This window comes from Suncus etruscus, chromosome 17 (assembly GCF_024139225.1).
Source record: "Suncus etruscus isolate mSunEtr1 chromosome 17, mSunEtr1.pri.cur, whole genome shotgun sequence".
Taxonomy (NCBI): domain Eukaryota; kingdom Metazoa; phylum Chordata; class Mammalia; order Eulipotyphla; family Soricidae; genus Suncus; species Suncus etruscus.
The window spans coordinates 59,642,664-59,657,373 of record NC_064864.1 but is presented as its reverse complement, the minus strand read 5'-3'; positions in this window follow the sequence as shown (position 1 = coordinate 59,657,373).

Here is a 14,710-nt window from a genome sequence, read left to right as displayed (position 1 = left end):
CAAATCTCTGTCTGAGGTGGCCAGGGCCATGAGAAGACATTGAAAAGAACAGCCACCAACAGTGGCCACACCAGCACTGCCCAGAACCAAAATTGAAACCCTGATCTCCAGACATGAACCTTGTTTCCTCAGTGTGTCCCCCTGGGCTTATAGTCTTGACAGAAAGAAAGTGTGTGTGTGTGTGTGTGTGTGTGTGTGTGTGTGTGAGAGAGAGAGAGAGAGAGAGAGAGAGAGAGAGAGAGAGAGAGAGAGAAGGAAAAGGGAGAGAGAGGGTGGGGAGAGAGGGTGGGAGGGAGGGGAGAGAGAAGGGTGTGGGGAGGAAGAGAGAAAAGTTGGTGAGAGATAAAGAGGGAGAGAGAAAATAAGAAAATAAAGGTCTGGGGAGAGAGTGAGAGAGAAGGAGGGAGAGAGCAGGGAGAAAGAGACAGTGAGAAACTTCATGAGAGAGAAGGGAGAGTGGGATGAATAAAAGAAATAGAAAAGGAGAAAGAGAAGGGAGGAAGAGAGAAAGAAAAAGGAAGAGAGAAGGGAAACCAGGGGCCATGGATGTGCAGAGGCAGGATTCTTTTTGTTCAGCCTTTCCAGAAGCTTCCAGGAATGAGACCATACCATCTTGCTCCAGTCGAATTACAGCAGTCCATCATACTATAGCAGGCTGTGCTGGGGAGCTGTGCCTTATCTCCCAGCAGCTGAAATGACCCCCAGTGGTCAGATGCTCTGAGGGGACGAGGAGCCAAGACCCAGATTCAAGTCCAAGATCAGGGAGTCAGCTCAGGGCTCATGGCCCCTCATGGTATGTGAAGGACTCAAGATAAAACCCAACAACACTTCTTTCCCCAGCATGGCTGGGAGAGACAAAGAGATCCCAAGCACTACAAGGGAAGCCTGGGTATCCCAAGAGTTACCTCCGGGTCCTGAGCACTGCTTAAGTAGCCATCCTCCCAAGACACTCTAGGTCAGTCATGAAGAGACAGTCTCAGAAAGAAGGGAGGACAGTGCCCTCTGGCATCACCCTAAAACTTCCCATGGAAGCAGTTTTCCAAGGGTGCCATATCATTTTTGGAGAAAAGAGAAACAGATGCCATCATCCTGAAGCATAGACTTTGACTCCAGCAAAGTCCCAGGGCTCTGAGCATGGACCTTCTTCTACCCCCTTCATTCCTGGCCTCCAGTCTCCCTCAGCAGGGCCTGAGCATCGTGGAAAACCACATCCACCTTAGAGGCATTCACTGTATGAAAAGCCCATGGGAGGCCATAACATCACAGTTCAGAGGGAAGTTTGGACTCAGGCCCACAGGTAAGGTCTCCTAGAAGACAAGGCCTTGGGGCTACCAGCATCCTCTGAGGATCTACTAGGACCCCAAGGCAGAAATATGTGAGGAGAGGATGTGGGGAGGTTTTCAGGGGAGAGGGTAGCAAAGGCCCAGAGCCAACAGGACAGATCTGGGGCAGAATTTCCTCGCAGCCCAAGTGAGGGAGATCTAGGAGCTCCAGCCATGGTTCCTTACAGCTCCTCCGCCTCTTCCAGGGCAGAGGTGGGTTAGCACAGCCACCCGTTCCTTCCCCAGGGTAGGGCTTCGTGGCTGCGCAAGACAGGCCTGCTCTGACAGCTTCACTTGATTCTGTTCTAAACAAGAGATACTGTGAAAGAGACACCTGGGAGTGGTTTGAATTAACAGCCCGAACCCAACCAACAGCTGCAGCTGGCAGGGAGGGGGGGCCCGCTTCCTGCTCGGGGCCATATTTCCTTTCAGCAAAGTTACATTAACACTTAGGAAATACAGCCCCTAAGTCAGGCTGTTTTATGGGGGAGACAAAGGACTGTCCAGATCCCTAGCAAAACGTCCTGCCAATGCATTGGTCATGGAGGACTGCAGCTTCAACACATATGCCTGGGTCCTGCAGTGGACAAAGCTAGTACATATGTGTGGCTGTTGGGTGGGTGGATCAGGAGGAAATTATAGACCCTGCTCTTCAGCTTTGGTGCGTGCTGTTTGGGGCTTATCAAAGTCAGATATGAAAACTACGAGTGGTGGGAAACGTGTGGATATGAGCAAGTCGGGGGGGGGGGGGGGTTACGCATGTGTAACATGCTCATGTGAACAATTGTGTCTCCATCTGGAGTCTATTAGCTGTGATTATGATGCCAGACCTTTCCACCCTTATTCCTATCAGGATTAGCTAACCCCATTATTACCAGACCCCGTTTCTCAATCTGCCCTGTGAAGCAAAGGAGCAAGGTTTCCTGTCATCTAAGCCTGCTCTCTCACTCCCTCGATCCCTCTCCAGAGCTCTGGGAAATCCCTGGGCCCATTTCAATTACGGAGCCTGAATAGGCCTTCGTGTCCCCAGTGGCTTGGCCTGCACTGCAGGTGTTTAGGAGGTGACGGGATGGCCTGCTGAGGGGACAGCAGCCTGCACTCCCTCAACCCCCAAACCCACTCTCACAGCTGCACCTCAAGTATCTCACCAGTTGCTCCCCCTTTCCTAGGTGGGGAAAGACACATAAATGCAGCATGTGGAAAACACTCTCCTGCTGTCCCCTGAGACTGGAGCCTGGAGGACAACTTTGAGGTGTTCACCTAATGAAAACAAGTACTCAGGTAGTAAAATTCACCCAGGAAGGGGTTGAGCTGAGGGATTCACCTGAGATCACCACTCCAGAGATAAACACCAAGACCAACCCAAGTCTTAGTCCCTGCCCCCAGATCTTCTCTAAATACTTCCTAACTGGAAGAGATCACTGCCCTTAGACCTTCTTTCTCCCCTTATTTCTCTCCCTCCTGTAAACAGGCAGATGGATGTGCACCTCTAAATTCCTGATCTAAACTGCCTGTTTATGGGTAACACACGAAGGAAAGCAACTTTCTGGCATCTGGGCCCAAGGGAAAGGTGAGTGTACCTGTTTGAACCTCTTACCTTAAGCCAGAGGCCAGGCACACAAGCTCCAAATTTCCTGGGGCTACAGCCTTTAGTCACACAGGCAACTGAAGTCCCAGGTGCTAATCGCCTTTCACAGCTCATTGGCCTGGGGTTGCCATGGGACCCAAGAGTCATCAATTCCGAGGGGGCCCAGGATTGCTGAGAGAAGGGTAGAAGAGGCCCAGCCTCCCTTTTCCAAGCTAAAGCCAAAATCTGGATTTGGAGAAAGTGTAAAAAGTTAAACTATTATTGTTTTGTTGGTCCCCCCATCCTTGGTTAGGGCTTACAGGCTTCATCTTGACCTTGTCTAGTGAGTGTTCATTGTTCTTCCAATAGGGGATTTTCCACCACCCTGTGAGGGATGCTTCAATCTGATTAGAGAGGGTGGGAGGTGGTCAGAATGATGGATTTATACTAATTCTTCACTGGGGAGATGACAAGGAGAGTCTTACTCAAAATGTTTGCTTCTTGAAGTCAAGAAAATTAATAGATTCAACATAAGCTGATGTATCCACACTGCAGAGAGCTGGCATCATGCCCAATGTCATCCAGTTTACAGAGTAGGGACTGATAGGACAGCCATTGACATTGTAGAGAAGTTTAAGTTCAACAGTCTGAGTAGCCACAGCAGTGGTGACAGGGAGCCAAGAAATAAGTGCACTCAGAGACTGTCACAAACAAAAATGGAAGCCGCCTTTCTGAGTAGCAATTTGATCAATAGACACCAAAGATTTAAAAAATGCACCTTCCTAGAGTCAGCAATTTCAAGAATTTTACCTCCAGGAAATAATTAAAAATGTGCACAAAGATCTACATATGTGAATTTTACTCACAAATATTCTGCATGATAGGAAAATATAAAAATAGCCAAAGTGACTAATAAGAGGGCTTGGCTTTAAATAAATTAATGGTAATGATGCCTTACAATAAAACCATGGCAAATAGGGATTTAAAAGGAAAATAATTATAAGTACAAAGGAGCCAGGTTACAAAACCATTTCTCTAGTATTACTTCCAATGAATTAAAGTCTTTGTAGTGTTGTAGTGTTGTTTTGAGTACATATTTGAAGAGTTGACTTGCTCTTTCAAGCCTATGTTCTCTCTGGAACACATATTTCTCTTTCTTTCCCCTCACATATTTCTAAGTAAATTTCTTTCAGTAAAAATGGTCCTGCTTTACTAAATAAAAAAGAGAACACATATTTGAAGGGTACACTCAAATTTTCCACAATAAACATATATCGTTTATATAATCAGAAACTAATAACTGTTAAGAACTGGCATAAATTCTTCTAGTTATTAAATAGAGGTTCCTGGCTTAAACAAAACTGTTTTTTATTAACAATCTAACCATCTGGGGCCAGAGAGATAGCACAGTGATAAGGTGTTTGCCTTGCATGCAGCCAGTCCAGGACAGACGGTGTTTCAAATCCCAGCATCCCATATGATCCCCAGTGCCACCATGAGCGATTTCTGAGCACAGAGCCAGGAGTAACCCCTGTGCATCACTGGGTGTGACCCCAAAAAAAGCAAATACAAAAATATCTAACTATCTAAGCCCTACTATCAGCACTTAAATAAAACTTTCAAATATTACAAATGGAGCCAGAGAGATAGACTGGCTTCCATGCCTTCCATGCAGAAGGACAGTGGTTCGAATCCCGGCAACCCATATGGTCCCCCATGCCTGCCAGGGGCGATTTTTGAGCATAGAGCCAGGAGTAACCTCTGAGCGCCACCGAGTGTGACCCAAAAACCAAAAAAATAAAATAAAATATTACATTTCATCTAAGTACTTTGAATCTGACTGTCCAAGATGCAGTATCTAGACTTATTTTCTCCTGGTATGTCAGTGACCAAAATTTCTCCTCCTTCAGCCAAACTATTGAAAGTCTTATCCCCTCAAGAAAAGTTGGTTGGAAGCACTAATAGCAAGCAATATGAATGTAATTACATTAATATTCTGACTCACATGTAAGTCACCAAATAGCTAAATAATTCTGAAGAGAAAAAAAAAAGCAGGAGGTATTGTATACATTGATTTTAAACTATACTATTGTTGTAGTAATAAATAAATAATAAATAAAATATGCGGTACTGGAATAAAATGAGCTCAAACCAATAGACTATAATTGAGAACTCAGATATACAATTCAGATATGTAATATCAGATATACAGTTAATCTATGACAAAGGAACCTGCTACATAAAGTAAATAGAACAAGGAGACTTTCTCCAACATATGATACTGGAAAAACTGGATAGCCATTGCTGCACAAAGTTAACTCAAGTGAATTAAGGACCTCAAGATGAGACCAGAATTTATCTAATAAATTGGGGTAAATATAGGTAAACTCTCCAGAATATGGGTCTCTGGAGTGTCTTCAGTGACTTGACTTCATTAGCAAAAAAAAAAAAAAAATGCAATTACATCAAGCTAAAAAGTTTTTGCAGGGCAAAAGAAACTCAAGATAAAATAACAGACACTTTATTGAAAATATTTGAACACCATCTATCAGATAAAGGACTAAAATGCAAAATATGTAGGGCATTCACAAAGCTCAACAACAAAAAAAAAAAATGATCCCAGCAAATAATGAGAAGAGATGAACAAGCACTTATCCAAAGAAGATATAGATGACTGACTAGTAGACTATGGAAAAGTGTTTATCTGCACTTAATTTCAGGGAAATGCAAATTTAAATGACAATTAGATACCACTCATGAGAATGGCATATATCAAAAAGTCTAGAATCAACTAATATTAGCAGAGATGTGGTGAAAAATGGAAATGTTATCTGGTTTAGACCCTTCACTATGACAAACAGGTCTCTCAAAAAAAGAAACACCACTAAACTAAATAGCATTTCCATTATGGCTCAGTGATTTGACTTCTTGGCATCTACTCCCCAAACAAACACATTAACTCAAAAATATAAAAATGTTCATTGCCAGGGCTGGAGAGATAGCACAGCAGTAGGGTGATTTGCCTTGCATGCAGCTAATCCAGGACAGATGGTAGTTTGAATCCCAGCATCCCATATGGTCCCTCAAGCCAGCCAGGAGCAATTTCTGAGTGTAGAGCCAGGAGTACAAACTAAAAGACTATTTGTTGGGTTACTATTTGTTGGGTACTGAGTGCCACTGGGTATGACCCCCCCAAAAAAAATTCATTGCCATACTTTGTACAATAGCCATAATATGGGCACAACAAAGTTCCAATAATAAGTGAATGAAGTTGTGGTACATATACATGGTAGAAAACCAAGCAGTTATAAAAATATTAAATCTTATAAGTTGCTGCAACTTGGAGAGCAGTAAATACTGAATGATTTCATTCATCTGGGTCTACAGAGAAACAAAGCAAAAGAATGGAAAATGAAGAGTCACGTTCTCTAGGAGATTGGTTGAGATTTGATTCCCACCGAGCTCCCAGGCAGGAATGTCAGTTCCCATTTCCCAGTCTGATTAGTAAGAAGAAGTAGAAGTATAAAGAGGTAGGGTTCAGGAATTCCAGTGCTCAAGCAAGGAATTCAAACCACCCAAGCTTTTTACTCCTAAAAAGGAGCACAGCTCAGTGGAAGAAGACCAAAGAATGAGCCCCTGCCTTCTTCAGACTCCTGCTTTTATTGACAAGAATCAGGTCCCACCCTAGGGTGGGAGAAGAATACCAGTAAAAGATAATTCAATACTATCACCAGATCACACCCTAGGGTAGAGTACAATTATTGATTAGGGTAGGATCAGTAACCCAACAAATAGTATTAGTGAGAGATAAACCTTTGAAAATAAAAGTGAAGTTATCCATGAGTGGGAGAAGGAAGGCACGGACTAAAAGTAGGACAATGGCCAAAGATCTTGGGCACTTTGATGGTGAAGGTGCCATCATCATATATAATTAAACCCTCAACCTTTTCACTACAGTAACCATGTTACCTAAACATACACGGTTTTTAAATGCTGACTTGTAAGATATACATGCCTATATAGTCGTAATTCTCGCCTTTCCATGTGTAACCCATTCCTTTCCATGTGTAACTTTTGAACTACCGGTGGCTTGTTAAATGAGTTCTTAGACTCTTTCCTATCAGAATCAGAATCTTTCCTGAAATTTTGAAGTTCAGGAAGGTTGTTCACTTCCCCAGGGTCACATAGCTTTATGTGGAGGACCCAGCTCTGAAGCCTAGAAATCCTAAGGAAACATCTAAGCGCTTCCTTCAAATATCAAGTTATAACCAATCAAGTTCCTTCATATATCCATCTCAGCCACTTCTCCAGCATGGGTAAGACAGGGTGCAGTGCCCAGATTTGACAAGTTCAGACATCGCTCAAAGAAAAGTGGCAAAATCCCAACTTAATTGGCCAGTCATTTGAATATAAGACCATGTGGCAATTCTCCTTGGATATATGGACATCAGTTTAGACTAGGAGCGAAGGGGGCAGGTCTTGTCATTTTACCTTGTGAAAGCTCAGAACTATGTTTTTCATGCTTTAAGGACGCCTGTCTTGACTCTGGGAAAGGATTTTGCTGTTAGAAACACATTCCTGGGGGCCCGGAGAGATAGCATAGCGGCTTTTGCCTTGCAAGCAGCCGAACCAGGACCAAAGGTGGTTGGTTCGAATCCTGGTGTCCCATATGGTCCCCCGTGCCTGCCAGGAGCTATTTCTGAGCAGACAGCCAGGAGGAACCCCTGAGCAATGCCGGGTGTGGCGAAAGAAAGAAAGAAAGGGAAGGGAAGGGAAGGGAAGGGGAGGGAAGGGGAGGGGAGGGGAGGGGAGGGGAGGGAGGGGGAGGGGGAAGGGAAGGGAGGGGAGGGGAGGGGGAAGGGAAGGGAGGGGAGGGGAGGGAAGGGAAGGGAAGGGAGGGGGAGGGGGAAGGGAAGGGAGGGGGAGGGAAGGGAAGGGAGGGGGAGGGGAGGGAAGGGAGGGGGAGGGGAGGGAAGGGAAGGGAAGGGAAGGGAGGGGGAAGGGAGGGGGAAGGGGAGGGGGAGGGGAGGGGAGGGGAGGGGGAAGGGAGGGGAGGGGAGGGGGAAGGGAGGGGAGGGGGAGGGGGAGGGGAGGGAGAAGGAAAGGAAAGGAAAGGAAAGGAAAGAAAAGAAAGACATTCCTGGCAGTGGCAGTGTTGCTGGCATCACAGTTGTTTCCATGCACTAATTGTTTAATGACTAGTTTACCAAAGTGCTGCCTGAGGCTCTCAAAGCACCTGATTCTTTTTTTTGTTTGATTGTTTTAATTGCTTTATTTAAGCACTTGGTTACAAATTTATTCACTGTTGGGTGTAAGTCTTACAATGTACACACCATCCTTCACCAATTCACCCTTTCCATCTCCATCAGCAATGTCTCCCATTTCCTTTTCACCTCTATTTTATTTTTTTATTACGTTTTATTTTTACCACAGTGGATTAAAAATCCTTTACAGTAATATTTTAGGTACATAGTGACATTGAATCAGGGGCATTCCCACCACCAATGTTGTCCTCCCTCCTGCCCTGTTCCCAACATGCATCCCATATCCCCCTCTTTTGCATGCCCCCCCCCCCCCCCCGGCTGCTAGCATAAGTGGTCCCCTCTGTGTCTAGCTTGTTGTAGATTAGGTATCGATTCTGTTGTCTTTGGCTTTGGATTTGGTGTTTAAGTCTGCTCATTTTTTATTTCTACTCAATGTTCATACGACTGTTTGGTCTTGGTACCCTGCATTATTTCTCCTCCAATTTGTAAGATAGAACCACATGGTTCAAGTTATGTGGTTCTGTTAGAAGGAAAGAGAAATCAAACAAGCAAAACACAGGAGTCCTTCTAGAGGCTATAAATATCAATTTAAGAGAAGAGAGGGAAAAAGGAAGAAAAATAAAATACAAAAAAACAAACAAAACCCCCTAAAGCACCACATTAATAAAGACAATAACCAAGCAATAGCCATGATCCCAAGATAAAAACAAAACAAAGCACAAAAAAATAAACAAAAACAACAACAACCAAAAAAAAAAAAGGGGCTGGAGAGATAGCATGGAGGTAAGGCATTTGCCTTTCATGCAGAAGGACAGTGGTTCGAATCCTGGCATCCCACATGGTCCTCTGTGCCCACCAGGGGTGATTTCTGAGCACAGAGCCAGGAGTAACCCCTGAGCATTGCCGGGTGTGACCCAAAAACAAAACAAAACAAAATACAAGCAACAACAATAACAAAAAACTTAATTTGTGCTTTTTTTCCCCTACAGGCGCAGTAAATATTGGGGAGATTAGAAAGGGAATTCCCTTGGCCTAAGAGATACAGGGTTTCTCCGCCCTTGAAGTATACTGTCATGGGAATAACTACAGGCTCTGTATATGTTCTTATATTCTCCCCTAGTTTTTTTGTGATGTTTGGAAATTTTCCACGCAGTCGTGGATGATAAAATCAGGCATTTGTAACTAGAGATCTTGGTATCTGCACAGATCATAGAATGGAGCCTAGGGTGGAGTCCTTCTTTATGGTTCTGGAAGTTCTGCTCCATCACTGTTGTTTTAATTAGTCTTCTGTAGTTGGTGGTCTTGGTTTTTGCACTGATCCTAGGGTGAAGTCCAGGATAGTCTTTCGTTATATTTCCAGAAGTTCTGCTCAGTTGCAGCTGTCTCAGTCAGGCCTCTGGAATTAGAGATCTTGGTTGTTGTACAGGTCATAGGCCAAAGCCTAGACTAAGGTCTTTTTTTATTGGTTCCAGGATAGGTTCTGCCCAGTCATGGTTATCATAGTCAGTCTTCTGAAGTTAGTGATCTTAGCTTTTGCACAGATCAAAGAATGATGTGTATTCTGATTTCATCTTATCATTAGGTGGTGAGGTAGGACAATCTGCTCTCAGACCAAGTTGCTGCCACCTCCTCATTGTTATGATGTCTTATCAAAACTGGTGCTTGTTGGTGTCAGAGCAGTGTTAAGAATGTCCCAGAGGGAGTTTGGTTCCTGGAGCTGTTGCAGAGAACCGAGTCTTTTTCAACCACATGGAGTCTAAGTTGGGACCACATGACATATGTCCAAGGTGGGAGGTGCCCCTGTATTGTGAAATGTATGAGTTCTTATCCTTAGTAGATAAGAGCTTGTTTCTATATGTAAAATTTCCCCCTTTTTAGTATGCCTTTGCAAAAAGAAATGGTGCTATATTATATTGCTGGTGTATTTGGGAGTGAGAGTGTCAGGCTCCATCATCTCTGTGTCCTGGTTTTGACCTGAGCTTTAAATCCGGGCAAGACTTTCTCTTGTAGGTTTTTGTACCAAGCAAAACCAAAATAGATGAAGTTAAGGAGGATAAGAAAGCAAAATCAAGAATGAATATATATATATTCATTCAAATTATATTCAAAATATAATATATTCAAAAATATTCAAAAAATAAAAATGAGTTCAAGAAAAGCAATTAAGGGAACAAAATGATGCAGGAGACCACCTTACACTTGGGGATAAACAGGTTAAGTGGTAGTGTTATAGAGGAACTAAACTTATAAAGGAAATATAGGCTTCCCCATTGTCTTTTGAGATATTCATGTGGGGGATGGAATCCAGGGCACATTTTCATCACACACCCAGATCTTGTTAAGAGTTCTTGTACTGGGGGTCCTTCTGGAGCTGAATCTGGTATCAAGTAACAGTTCACATTTGTGGGGGGGGGGGTGAAGGAGGGCCACAGAGCATGAGTCAGCAGGGGTGTTAGTTCTAGTTTCTTGCTGGGGAATGAGGTGTGGGGCTGAGTGTGTGTCCCTTCGCTTGGGAGCTGGGTGATGGCTTATTGGGGCAGGAAGTCAGTCTTGATACCTAATGGGTTAAGAACTGAGGGTAGGGGCCGGCACGGTGGCACTAGAGGTAAGGTGTCTGCCTTGCCAGCGCTAGTCTAGGACGGACGGCGGTTCGATTCCCTGGCGTCCCATATGGTCCCCCCAAGCTAGGGCAATTTCTGAGCGCTTAGCTAGGAGTAACCCCTGAGCATCAAATGGGTGTGGCCAAAAAACAAACAAACAAAAAAGAACTGAGGCTAAAGATAATCAATAAAATTGGATATCTTTGGGATTAGGGTGTGAAGGGATAGTAGGATTTCTGAAGGGGGGAGGAGGGATAGTATATAGGAGGGGCTATACACTATAGACATGGATTGTTTACAGTTTAGGTTAGAGGAGTCCTCTCTCTATGTATTCATGCCCACATAAAGACATACATTAGAGATCTATTCGTAAAGTATTGTTAGAGGTCTGACCCTAATAGGATGGGTCTGAGCTCTTAAGGACTGGTTGAATTAAGATAAATAATTAACTTAGGTATAGCTTAAGAAAGAGAGGAAGGGAGAGCAGAGGATAAGAGAGAGAACAGAAAAGTAGGTAAATATAGTAAAAAGAAATTTAAAAAAATTTAATAAATCAAATAAAAGTGTTTGGGTCGGTATGTCAGAATTGGGAGGTTTTCCCAGTTTCTAGGCATTTCATCAGTGATGGGGTTGGGCCTTGCAAAATGAAGGTTTCAGGGTTAGATAATGGCTGGAGCAGTTTAGGATACACATAGGTTTCGCGTCTCAAGTACTAAACAATGTGTTAATGAGGCCCTATGTGGGAGGCTACCCTGTTATTGTCCATTGCATCTTATGTATCGAAGTTCCTTTCCTAAAGAAAAACTATCAGTATGGGTTTTATTTGACATAGATTGAATTGATACGTTGCAGAAGAAGAGGAAGAAGAAGAAAGGGGAGAAGGAAAGAAGTAGGGAGAAAAGAGAGAGAAAGAGTAATAAAGGAAATATTAATTTGCCAAAACATGATTTGTGGTGTACCTGAGACCCACCCATTTCTGGGAGGGGTCTTGGGAACTGAATATTAGGTGTAACCTTACCTGCAAGACCCTCCCATTCCTGGGAGGGGTCTTGGAAAAGTTAGATAAGGCTGGGACCAAGAGAATTCGGCCCTTTTTGGCCGTTTCCTTTGGCCCTGAAGATGGCTGAAGTGAGTTAAGACGTAGGGCTAGCCAAGAATGGCTGAATGCTTAAAAGGTTATGAGTAGGCCACACACATGTGGTGGATAGGGCATGAATAAAGTTGTTGCTTCCTGACGCCTGCCTGTGAGTGAGTAATTACGCCGATTACCTGGGCCTGGAACCCGCTGGCTGAATGGGGTTGCAGAGCCATGTGGCCTGGGGTGGCAGAAAGAAATCCTTCACCATCCATCCCCATCGTTAATTATTTAATGCTACATAATAATGTGGTGTACCTGAGACCCACCCATTTCTGGGAGGGGTCTTGGGAACTGAATATTAGGTGTAACCTTACCTGCAAGACCCTCCCATTCCTGGGAGGGGTCTTGGAAAAGTTAGATAAGGCTGGGACCAAGAGAATTCGGCCCTTTTTGGCCGTTTCCTTTGGCCCTGAAGATGGCTGAAGTGAGTTAAGACGCAGGGCTAGCCAAGAATGGCTGAATGCTTGAAAGGTTATGAGTAGGCCACACACATGTGGTGGATAGGGCATGAATAAAGTTGTTGCTTCCTGATGCCTGCCTGTGAGTGAGTAATTACGCCGATTACCTGGGCCTGGAACCCGCTGGCTGAATGGGGTTGCAGAGCCATGTGGCCTGGGGTGGCAGAAAGAAATCCTTCACCATCCATCGTCATCCAGCCCCATCGTTAATTATTTAATGCTACAATGATTGATGAGTAAGTCCTGTAATATAAGTCTGTGGTTCACAGTTGACTGTTTCAGTGGTCTGAATGGTCATATGCTTCAGGTCCTAATAAAGGACATAAACCAGAGAAAAAGGGTATCTTGGAGTGTTTTATCAAGACATTTTCATAATGCAAGCTGAATATGGTATCTAGTATAACTGAGCATCAAGGTGTCAAATTAGGGTGTCCACCCTTTGTATCCAAGAATCCCTGTGGACAGAGAAGCTGAGAGGTTATTTTATACCTAGTAAGATTAAGGCACTAAAACATATAGTTAGGAAACACTGCCACTGGAGTTTTTGGCTTCCACTCATATCCTTCACCAGTATATGAGCTCCCTACAACATTATTATTATTATTATTATTATTATTATTATTATTATTATTATTATTATAGGCCTTTGTAGTAAAAGACTGATTACATACCTGTTCACTAAACCATTGTTTCCATTGTTGCTAGGTTTTTATGGTATAATGGATAGTTGAGGTTTTGTGTTGTTCTTCCATTTGTTTTTGAAAACTTCTTCCCAGTAAATGCTGACAACTACAGTGCTTGGAATTTCTACCCTATTAGACCATTGCATTTGTTCTTGAAGTATTATATGTATATAGGGTGTATATTCTAAGTACCACAGAAAAGTGCTATCATTCTGTATTTATCCTTCATCTTCTGGCTTACTTCATTTAACATAATATTTTGTAGATCCGTCCATGTTGCTGCAAAATCCATGACTGTATCATTTCTAACTGCTATGTAGTATTCCATTGTGTATAAATACCACATCTTCATGATCATGATCCACTCATCTGTTGCTGGGCATTGAGGTTGGTTCCAAATCTTGGCTATTGTACTGAGTACTGCAATAAATAGTGGAGTACACACAAACTTTGGGATGAATGTCCTTCCAACTTGGGGATAGATACCCAGGAGGGCAATTGCTGGGTCAAATGGCAGCTTAATTCTGAGTTTACTAAGCACTCTCCACACTGTTTTCCATAGGGGTTGGACCAGGCAGCATTCTCACCAGCAGTGGATGAGAGTTCCTTTCTTACCACAACCCCATTAACAGAGATTGGTCCCATTATTTTTGATGTGAGCCATCTCACTGGTGTAAGGTGATATCACATTGTTGTCTTGATTTGGATTTCCCTAATGATGTGTGAAGGTGAGTATGTTTTCATGTGTCTGTTGGCCATCTTTCGGTCTTCCTCAGAGAAGTGCCTATTCATTTCTTCTCCCCATTTTTCTATGGCTTCATTAGATTTTTTGGAGCTCAGCTTTCTGAGTGTTTTGTATATCCAAGATATCAGACCTTTATCTGATGTGTTGAGTGCAAAATCTTTCCCATTCTGTTAACTGTCTTCTAGTATTAAATAGGGTTTCTTTTGCCATTCAGAAACCTTTTAGTTTGATGTAATCCCATTTATTTAGGTTTGATGCTAATGTTCCTGCCATTGGCATTCAATCCTCAAAGATTTTTTTGATATATAGGTCTTGGACTGTTCTTCCTATTTTTCCTCAATAAACTATATAGATTCGGGTCTTATTTCAAGATCCATTTTGAGTTGACTTTTGTGAAAGGTGTGAGGTATGGATCAATCTTTAATTTCTTACAGGTGGTTATCCAGTTGTTCCAACACCATTTGTTGAAGAGACCGTCTTTGTTTCATTTCAAGTTCTTTTGCTCTTCTTGACTGTATATTGGGGGGGGGGTTATCTCTGGATATTCTGTTCTAACCCACTGGTCTGAAACTCTTTGTTCTAGTACCATGCTGTTTTGATCACTATGGCTTTATAGTAAAGCTTCAGGTTAGGTAAAGAGATGCCACCCAGCTTCTTATTTTTCAGTATGTATTTGACTAACCTGGGTCTTTTGTGGTTTCAGATGAATTTTATAATTGATTGTTCTAAGTCCTTAAAAAATGATGTCTGGGGGCCGAAGAGATAGCAAGGAGATAAGGCGTTTGCCTTTCATGCAGAAGGTCATCAGTTCGAATCCTGGCATCCCATATGGGTCCCTATGCCTGCCAGGAGCAATTTCTGAGCATGAAGCCAGGAGTAACCCCTGAGCACTGCCGGGTGTGACCCAAAAACCACACAAAAAAAAAATGTCTG